At 46.1% G+C, this 8,814-nt stretch overlaps 2 non-coding genes across 2 annotated transcripts; both read left to right on the plus strand.

The window, feature by feature from the left end:
* Positions 1-448: 448 nt before the first annotated feature.
* trnae-cuc (transfer RNA glutamic acid (anticodon CUC)) lies at positions 449-520 on the plus strand. Its single transcript has one exon. It is a non-coding gene; the product is annotated as a tRNA-Glu (tRNA).
* Positions 521-2,154: 1,634 nt separating this feature from the next.
* trnan-guu (transfer RNA asparagine (anticodon GUU)) lies at positions 2,155-2,228 on the plus strand. The gene has a single exon. It is a non-coding gene; the product is annotated as a tRNA-Asn (tRNA).
* The last annotated feature ends 6,586 nt before the right edge of the window (positions 2,229-8,814 follow it).

The raw sequence follows: 8,814 nt of genomic DNA on the forward strand, positions 1-8,814 counted from the left end.
AGGCTGAAGCATTCACAACAATCTTCAGCCAAAATTGCCAAGTGGATGCTCCATCTTGGCCTCCTCAGCATAACAGATGCCAGTTTTCAGGCAATTCAATTCACCCCTGTGAAATCACAAAATAATTGGAGATACTGGATACTGCAAAGTCAGTGGGCCCAATTCACCATTAACTACTGCCCTTGCTGCACCCCTGTCTAAACTGTTCCAGTACAATACAACATTGGCATCTCATAACAGGGACACATCCAACAAGGCCAGTTGCCACCCCATCAGTCCACTGTCAGTGATCAATAAAGTGGTGGAAGGTGTTATCAAGCAGCAAGCTCTCAGCAGGGTATTTGGGTTCTGCCGACACTCAAATCCTGATGTCATTAGTCTTGTTTGAAACATAAACGATACATTGTATTTACTATATAAATACTGAGTCGGCAAAGCGTATTAGCAATCCCTGGTGGTCTAGTGGTTAGGATTCGGCGCTCTCACCGCCGCGGCCCGGGTTCGATTCCCGGTCAGGGAAGTAACTTTTACAGAAACCTTTAAGTGTGTTTACAAATAACATTCCAGTCTCAACATAATTGAGGAAGCACATGTTTACTAAAGTGACCATCAACTCTTTGCGTCTCAGGCCGAGGTAGTAATTCAGTTCTTCCTCAATTTTCACCACTTGGTGTCTCCAGCTTCTGCTGACACCCAGCATAAAAGTATAGACTGCGAAAGATGTTAGATCTTGGGTAGACATTTCCGGGGGGAGGGCTTGAGGGGTTGGGCTTGGTGATTATAGATTTAACAACGACAGGTATCTAGATCTAACATTTTGCCTTCAATCGGGAAGCCGCCGCATTGTCGAACCCGTTACACTCACCTAGTTCCACGCGTGTTTCACCGTTCACGTCTCACTTTATGCAGGGAAAAAATGTATCAACATTTTTAAAACTGTATTCTCACGAAGCTGCCTCTGAGATTCCGTTCAGAAGAGAAATTTCTACTCGGTACAGAGATGACGAGAGTTGAATCGTATTTCCAGCGCTTGTTGTTTTCTTTCGTATTTAACTTTCGTGAATCTCGAGCAACTCATATTCCGCTTGGGACCCCTGCAGCCCAATGGCATCAATATGGACTTCACAAGCTTCAAAATCTCCCCTCCCCCCACTGCATCCCAAAACCAGCCCAGCCTGTCTCTGCCTCCCTAACTTGTTCTTCCTCTCACCCATCCCTTCCTCCCACCTCAAGCTGCACCTCCATTTCCTACCTTCACCCGCATCCCGCCTCCTTGACCTGTCCATCTTCCCTGGGGTGACCTATCCTGTCCCTACCTCCTCACCTATACTCTCCTCTCCACCTATCTTGTTTTCTCTCCATCTTCGGTCCGCCTCTCCCTCTCTCCCTATTTATTCCAGTTCCCTCACCCCATCCCCCTCTCTGATGAAGGGTCTAGGCCCGAAACGTCAGCTTTTGTGCTCCTGAGATGCTGCTTGGCCTGCTGTGTTCATCCAGCTCAACACTTTGTTAACTTTACATGATGTTTGCAATCTATAGAAACAAATTACAGCATTCTCTGAATTCAATAACTTAAGGCGAGAGGTTCTGAAGGAAATATTGCCAGGTAGGAGTGAGGCGAAATGGAAAATAATAACAAAACAGTCTCACTTCTGTAACTCATGAGGGAAACTCCTATTCGACGGACCAGACGGAGAGGGTACTTTTTTTTCCAAAACAGAATTTTTTGGAGGAAACGTAGCAGTTTGGCAATGCGTCTGGAGAGAAAACAAAACTAATATTTCGAGTCTATTAACCCACATTCAGAACTGTTCCCTTCACAGATGCTGTCAGATCTACTGAGTTTTTCGAGCGGTTCTTTGATATTTTTAAAAATTAAATTATTGTTTACCTGTCTTTCTCCTTTGAGATGCTGCAAGTTTTCGAAAAAACTAATGTGTGACTGAAGGAATTCCCGTCATTGCACATCAGGACAAAAGTGCAATATTGGTTTCAGAGCATTGCGATTATTATATTAACAATACAATGAAAGACTGCAAGGAAACGGCAGCGACAGCAAGGAAAGCTTTGCCAGCGACACAAGTAGTCACAAAGTATTAATCTGTTTGGGAGGTGCACATGACAGATCACACCTTGAGACAACTTTCAATATAAGTCTCTGTGGCGCAATCGGTTAGCGCGTTCGGCTGTTAACCGAAAGGTTGGTGGTTCGAGCCCACCCAGGGACGGTGTTACTTGTATCTGCTTTTGACAATTCTAACGCAAAAGTTGTCCTGAATTTTTGTGCACTGCAATTCCAAGAAAGTTTTCAACAAACTTTGTCAGCACAGATGTTGACTATTAAGATTAGTTATCATTTGAAATACCTATAACACACGGCGTTCCGCCCACCACCTCCACAGCCAGCTGCTCCACAGGAGACAGTAGCACCCAGCCCTGACGGGTCTTCATCCAGCCCAGACCTCCCCCATACTGAGGACGAAAGGTCAGTCCTCATTAAGGGCTCACCTCTGTCCCCTCCACCCTAACATTAACCAAAATAGCTCAGGCTTGAACCTTGAACAGTTTCTCTGCTGCATCAGCCTCCGCGCTTGCTTCTTTAATCGTGAGCCTGACCCTCCCTCTGCTGTTCCATTCTCCCACCTCCAACACACCCCCTCCTCCTGGACACCACCCTCCAGGCCTCCTACCCTTCCTGGACCTCTTCATTTCCAACTGCTGTCGAGGCATCAATTGCCTCAACCTCTCCACCCCTCTCACCCACTCCAGCCTCTCTCCTACAGAACATGTAGCCATCTACTCCCTCCGCTCGAATCCCAGCCTCACCTTAAAACCTGGGGACAAGGGAGGTGCAGTTGTAGTATGGCGCACTAACCTCTACATCGCCAAGGCCTGATGCCAGATCTCTGGCATCTCCTCCTACAGCCCCCCCCCCCCCCGATCATGACCCCATCACCGACCACCAAACCATCATCTCCCAAACCATCCACAATCTCATCTCTTCAGGTGACCTCCCACCCACAGCCTCCAACCTCATCATTCTCCAACCCTGCACTGCCTGTTTCTATCTCCTTCCCAAAATCCACAAACCTGACCGCCCCAGTCGACCCAGTGTCTCCACCTGCTCCTGCCCCACCGAACTCGTCTCCACTTACCTCAACTCCATTTTCTCCCCCTTGGTCCAAGAACCCCCCACCTATGTCTGTGATGTGACATCACCCACTCCCTCCACCTCTTCTAAAACTTCCAATTCCCTGGTCCCCAACACCTCATCTTTACCATAGACATCCAGCCCCTATACACTTGCATTCCCACACAGATGGCCTAAAGGCCTTCCACTTCTTCCTGTCCCACAAGCCTCATCAGTCCCCCTCCACTGACACCCTCATCTGCTTACCTGAACTCACTCTCACTCTTAACAAGTTCTCCTTCAATTCCTCCCACTTCCTAAAGACAATGGGGGTGGCTATGGGTAATCTCATGTATGCCCAAGCTATGCCTGCCTCTTTGTAGGGTACATGGAACAATCCCACTTCCGCACATACATTGGCCCAATCTCCCAACTCTTCCTCCGTTGCATCGATGACTATATCGGCACTGCCTTGTGCTCCCACGATGAGCTCAAGCAGTTCATCCACTTCACTAACACCTTCCACCCCAACCTTAAGTTCATCAGGACCATCTCCAATACCTCTCTCTCCTTCCTGGAACTCTCTGTTTCCATCTCTGGCATACACCTGGGAATCAATATCCATTTCAAACCTACCAACTCCCACATCTACCTAGAATACACCTCTCTCACCCATCTTCCTGCAAAAATTCTATCCCCTATTCCCAATTCCTTCACGTCTGCCACATTTGCTCCCGAGATGAGGCATTCTACTGCCGGACATCCCAGATGTCCTCATTTTTGAAGGACCACAACTTCCCCTCCACAATGGCTGAAAACGCCTTCGACGGTGTCTCTCACATTTTCCACAACTTATCCCACGCACTCCCTCCCCGTAATAACAACCAAACAGAATCCCCTTCGTCCTCATGTACCATGCCGCCAACCTCCGGATCCAATGCATCATCCTCCGACACTTCCGATATCTGCCATCTGACACCACTACTAAAGACATTTACCCCTCCCCACCCTTATCTGCTTTCCGAAGGGACCACTCTCTCCATGAATCCGTTGTCCGTTCCACACTCTCCTCCAGCCCTACCTCACCTGGCACTTTTCCCTGCAACCACAGAAAGTGCTACACCTGCCCCTACACCTTCACCCTCATCCCCATCCCAGGCCCCAAGAAGACTTTCCACATCAAGCAGATGTTCACCTGCACATCTGCTAATGTGGTATACTGCATCCACTGTTTCTGTTGTGGCCTCCTCTACATCAAGGAAACTTGGGTACTCCTTTGTTGAACACCTAAACTCAGTCCTTAAAAGCAACTGCACCTCCCAGTCACGAACCATTTCAACTCCCCCTCATGCTCCTTGGGCAACATGTCCATCGTGGCCCTCCTGCAGTGCCACAATGATGCCACCTGATAGTTGCAGAAACAGCATCTCATATTTCGCTTGGGAACCCTGCAGCCCAGTGGTATCAATGCGGATTCACAAGTTTCAAAATTGTTCCTTCCCCCGCTGCATCCCAAAACCAGTCCAGCTTCTCCCCGCCTTCCCTACCACCCCTCCAATGTCAAGCCTCACCCTTATCTCCTACCCCTTCCTTGGCTTGTCCATCCTCTCTGGACTGACCTATCTCTGCCCTAACTCCCCACGTACACTTACCTTTATTGTCTGTCTCCTCTCCACCGATCTTCTTCTTTATCCATCTTCTCTATTCCCCCTCCTCTCTCCCTATTTATTTCAGAATCCCCTTCCCCTCCCCGTTTCTGAAGAAGGGTCTAGACCCGAAATGTCAGCTTTCCTACTCCTCTGATGCTGCTTGGCCTGCTGTATTTATCCAGCTCTACACCTTGTCAGATTCTCCAGAATTGGCAGTTCCTACTATCTCAGAATAATGGTGAAAACATTTGATATGTTTGCCTTTATTGGTCAGCACATTGAATATTGGAGATCACGTTCCAGCTGTGTAGGGCATTAGTAAAGCCACTTTTGCAATATTGAGTGCAATTCTGGTATCCCTGCTACCGGAAGGACGTTGTGAAACTTGAAAGGGTTCAGACATGATCTACAAGGATGTTCCCAGGATTGGAAGTTTGAGCTAGAGGCAGAGGCTGAATAGATTTTGGGCCACTTTCTGCGGAGGGTCAGAGGCTGAGAGGTGAACTTATTGAGGTTTATAAAATCAAGAGGGGCATGGACACAGTAAATAGCCAAGATATTTTCCCTGGGGTGGAGGAGTCCAAAACTAGAGGGCATAGGTACAAAAGATGGCAATGGCATGCAGGTTCCTCAGCCCATTGCTCTTCTAATCTGTTCATTTTTATTTTTTCATTCTTTTTCTGTTTTAAATGTTTCTAACAGTTAATATTAAAACATCACACTTCATTTCACCGCATAACAAAGTGTGGAGTTGGATGAACACAACAGACCATGGGTCTAGGCCCGAAATGTCAGCTTCTGTGCTCCTAAGATGCTACTTGGCCTGCTGTGTTCATCCAGCTCCACACTTTGTTATCTCAGATTCTCCAGCATCTGCAGTTCCCATTATTTCTGATCATACTTCATTTCACCGTCATTTGACAGCTTGTGCAAGGATGGGATGTCTTCTGGAGTTCTTTTCTCAACCATGGTGTGGTGTTCTTGTCTTGGATTGATGGCCTCATTTCAGCTGTGTATTTTGTCTTTTCATCGGCTTCCTCTGAAACCAGGAGCCATTAAATGGACAGTGATGAACTTATGTCTTAAATTTATTTTTTAACGTTACTTATGACTTCTGCCATTAATACTGGTGCCATGGTAAGGTGACTTTTAACAATTATTGTTAATTTTCTAAATAAATTGTAAATTTACGTGAAAATTTATGTTTAAGCTGAGGGGGGAAAGATTTAAAAAGAATTGGAAGGGTAACCTCTTCATGCAGAAAGTGGTGCATGTATGGGTTGAAAAAAAAACCATAGACCTGTGGATGATGTAAATCAGGAACAAAAACAAAGTTGCTGGTTAAACTCAGCAGGTCTGGCAGCATCTGTGAAGGAAAAACAGAGTTAACGTTTTGGACCCAGTGGCACTTCCTCAGAACTGACGGTGGCTGGGAAAATGTCAGTTTAAATGCAGAAAATAAGGAGTTGGGTGGGGTAGAGAGTAAATGATAGGATACAGCCCAAAGAGAGAGAAAGACATTTGAACAGACAAAGGAGTTGCCTATGCTCAGGCTGGGTGGTGAGTAGTTGTTAATGGGGACAGTTAGTGACGAACAACAAGGAGTGTGTAATGGCTGGGTGTGTAGTAACAAGGCCTGATGTGTGGGGTAGGGGGCTGGGACATGGGAGGGTTTAGGCCCTAAAATTATTGAACTCAATATTGAATCCAGAGGGCTTTAGCATCCTCAAGCAGAAAATGAGGTGTTGAGCATTGGGTTTCGCTGGTAGATTTCAGGAAGCAAGAGACAGAAATGTTGGCCAGGTAGTAGGGTGGTGCAGTAAAGTGGCAGGCAACAGGTAGTTCAGGGTCTTTTTTGCAAGCATAACATAGATATTCTGCAAAGCAGTCGTCAAGTCTATGCTTCATTTCCCCAATGTGGAGAATACCACACTGTGAGCAATGAATGCAGTAGCGTAGATTCTGCGAAGTGCAAGTGGAGTGTTTCTTCACCTGGAATGTATGTTTCGGCCCCTGGATACTGGTGTGGGAGGAGATAAATGGGCACATAATACACAATCACCAGTTACAGGAGAAGGTCTTCACTATCAATGGATACTCCACCGACTTTATCTGCAGATGCCTATGAGATAGACAACACCAAGAGGGCACAACATGCCCTAATAAATTTGGCCACACTACCATATGTCAAGAACATATCAGAACTGACAACGAGACTCCTAAGACCACTAGGAATTAGGAAAGCACATAAACCCACAGTCAAACTATGACAAATACTTCCAACAACGAAAGACCCCATATTCATGATGTGCAGGGAAGTTGTTGGGGGTGAATGAAGAGTGGACCAGGGTGTGTGGAGGAAATGGTCCTTGGGGAATGCTGTTGTGAGAGGGGAGGATATTTTCTGTCTGGTTGTGGCTTCTTGGTGGAGATGACAGAAATGGCATCTGATGATCTTCTGGATGTGGATGCTGGAAGGATGGTAGCTGAGGATATGGGGAATCCTATTGCTGTTGTGGGAGGGAAGAGAAGGGGTGAAGGCAGAAGTCAGGAGATGAGTCCGATCTGGTTGAGGTCCCTGTCAACAATGCAGCTGGGGAATCCTTAGTTGAGGATTGTCAAAGTTGGCCTGATCTGAACATATGCAACTGAGAAAATGGGATGTCGCCCTTGCAGGAAGTGGGTTTTGAGGATAGATAGTCCAGATAGCTGTGGGAATCAATGGGTTTGTAATGGATATTGGTGGCCAGTCTATCCCCAGAAATGGAAACAGAAATGTCAAGGGAGGGAAGGGAGGGGCCAGGGATAGACCAGGTAAAAGAGAGGGCAGGATGGGAATTGAAGGCAAAATTGACAAAGTTTCTATGGAATGAGTTGCCAGAGGAAGTTGGTGATGTGGGTACAATTACAGCATTAAACACCACTTGGATGGGTATATGAATAGGAAGGGTTTAGAGGAATGTGGGGCAAATGTAGTCAACTGGTGTTACTGTATCCTGATGGCTAGTTTCCTTCCTGTCTGGATGATGTAATTAATGTCTCCCTACCAGGCACACCTACATACAACCTAGCTTAGGACCTACAACAAAGACTGAAACACTGGGTCGACACATCACCAGACTCCATCCACTCAACCCAGGAATTCATTAATAACCTCAAGAACATCAAAATCAATGATGATGAGATTATGGTGTCCTTTAAGATTAAAGCGCTATTCACATTCATTGATATCCCATGAGCCAAATAAACACTGGCCATATTACTCGAGGAAATAGGAAAGCTGACTGACAGCTCCATCAGCAAGGACAAAATACTCAGACTACTGGATGTATGCCTCACTGCATATTTCACCTTTAATAATCAAGTATACAAAGAGATTAATGATAAACTGATAACCTTCAGGACTTCTTGCAGAGGCAATCGTGCAGATTGGAATGCATGACCCTCTCCATCATCCAGCCAAAACTGTGGATACCATACATGAATGATTTTTCATCATCAAAGTCACTAAGTTAGGAGAAAGACATCACCTCATCAATAACATATTCAATGGGATCAAATTCACAAGAGAAGAGGAGAACAACAATCAGCTTCCGTTCTACCATGGTGTCTAGGAACAGATGATGAATGGGGAATTCCAAACCACAGTATACAGGAAGGCAACCTACACAGACCAGATCCTCAATTTCCACAGCTATTGCCCCAATGTCCATGAGCAAATCTGTGTGAGGACACTATTAAAATGAGCCACAACCCACTGCAACACACCTCCAGAATAAGGAGGCAGGACCCCTGTAAAAGGACTTCACTATCAATGGATACTGCACCAACTTTATCTGCAGATGCCTGTGAGATAAACAACACCAAGAGCGCACAACATGCCCTAATAAATTTGGCCACACTACCGTATGCCAAGAACATATCAGAACTGACAACGAGACTCCTAAGACCACTAGGAATTAGGAAAGCACACAAACCCACAGTCAAACTATGACAAACACTTCCAACAATGAAAGACCCCATATTCATGACATG

Source organism: Stegostoma tigrinum, chromosome 34 (assembly GCF_030684315.1).
Source record: "Stegostoma tigrinum isolate sSteTig4 chromosome 34, sSteTig4.hap1, whole genome shotgun sequence".
Taxonomy (NCBI): Eukaryota; Metazoa; Chordata; class Chondrichthyes; order Orectolobiformes; family Stegostomatidae; genus Stegostoma; species Stegostoma tigrinum.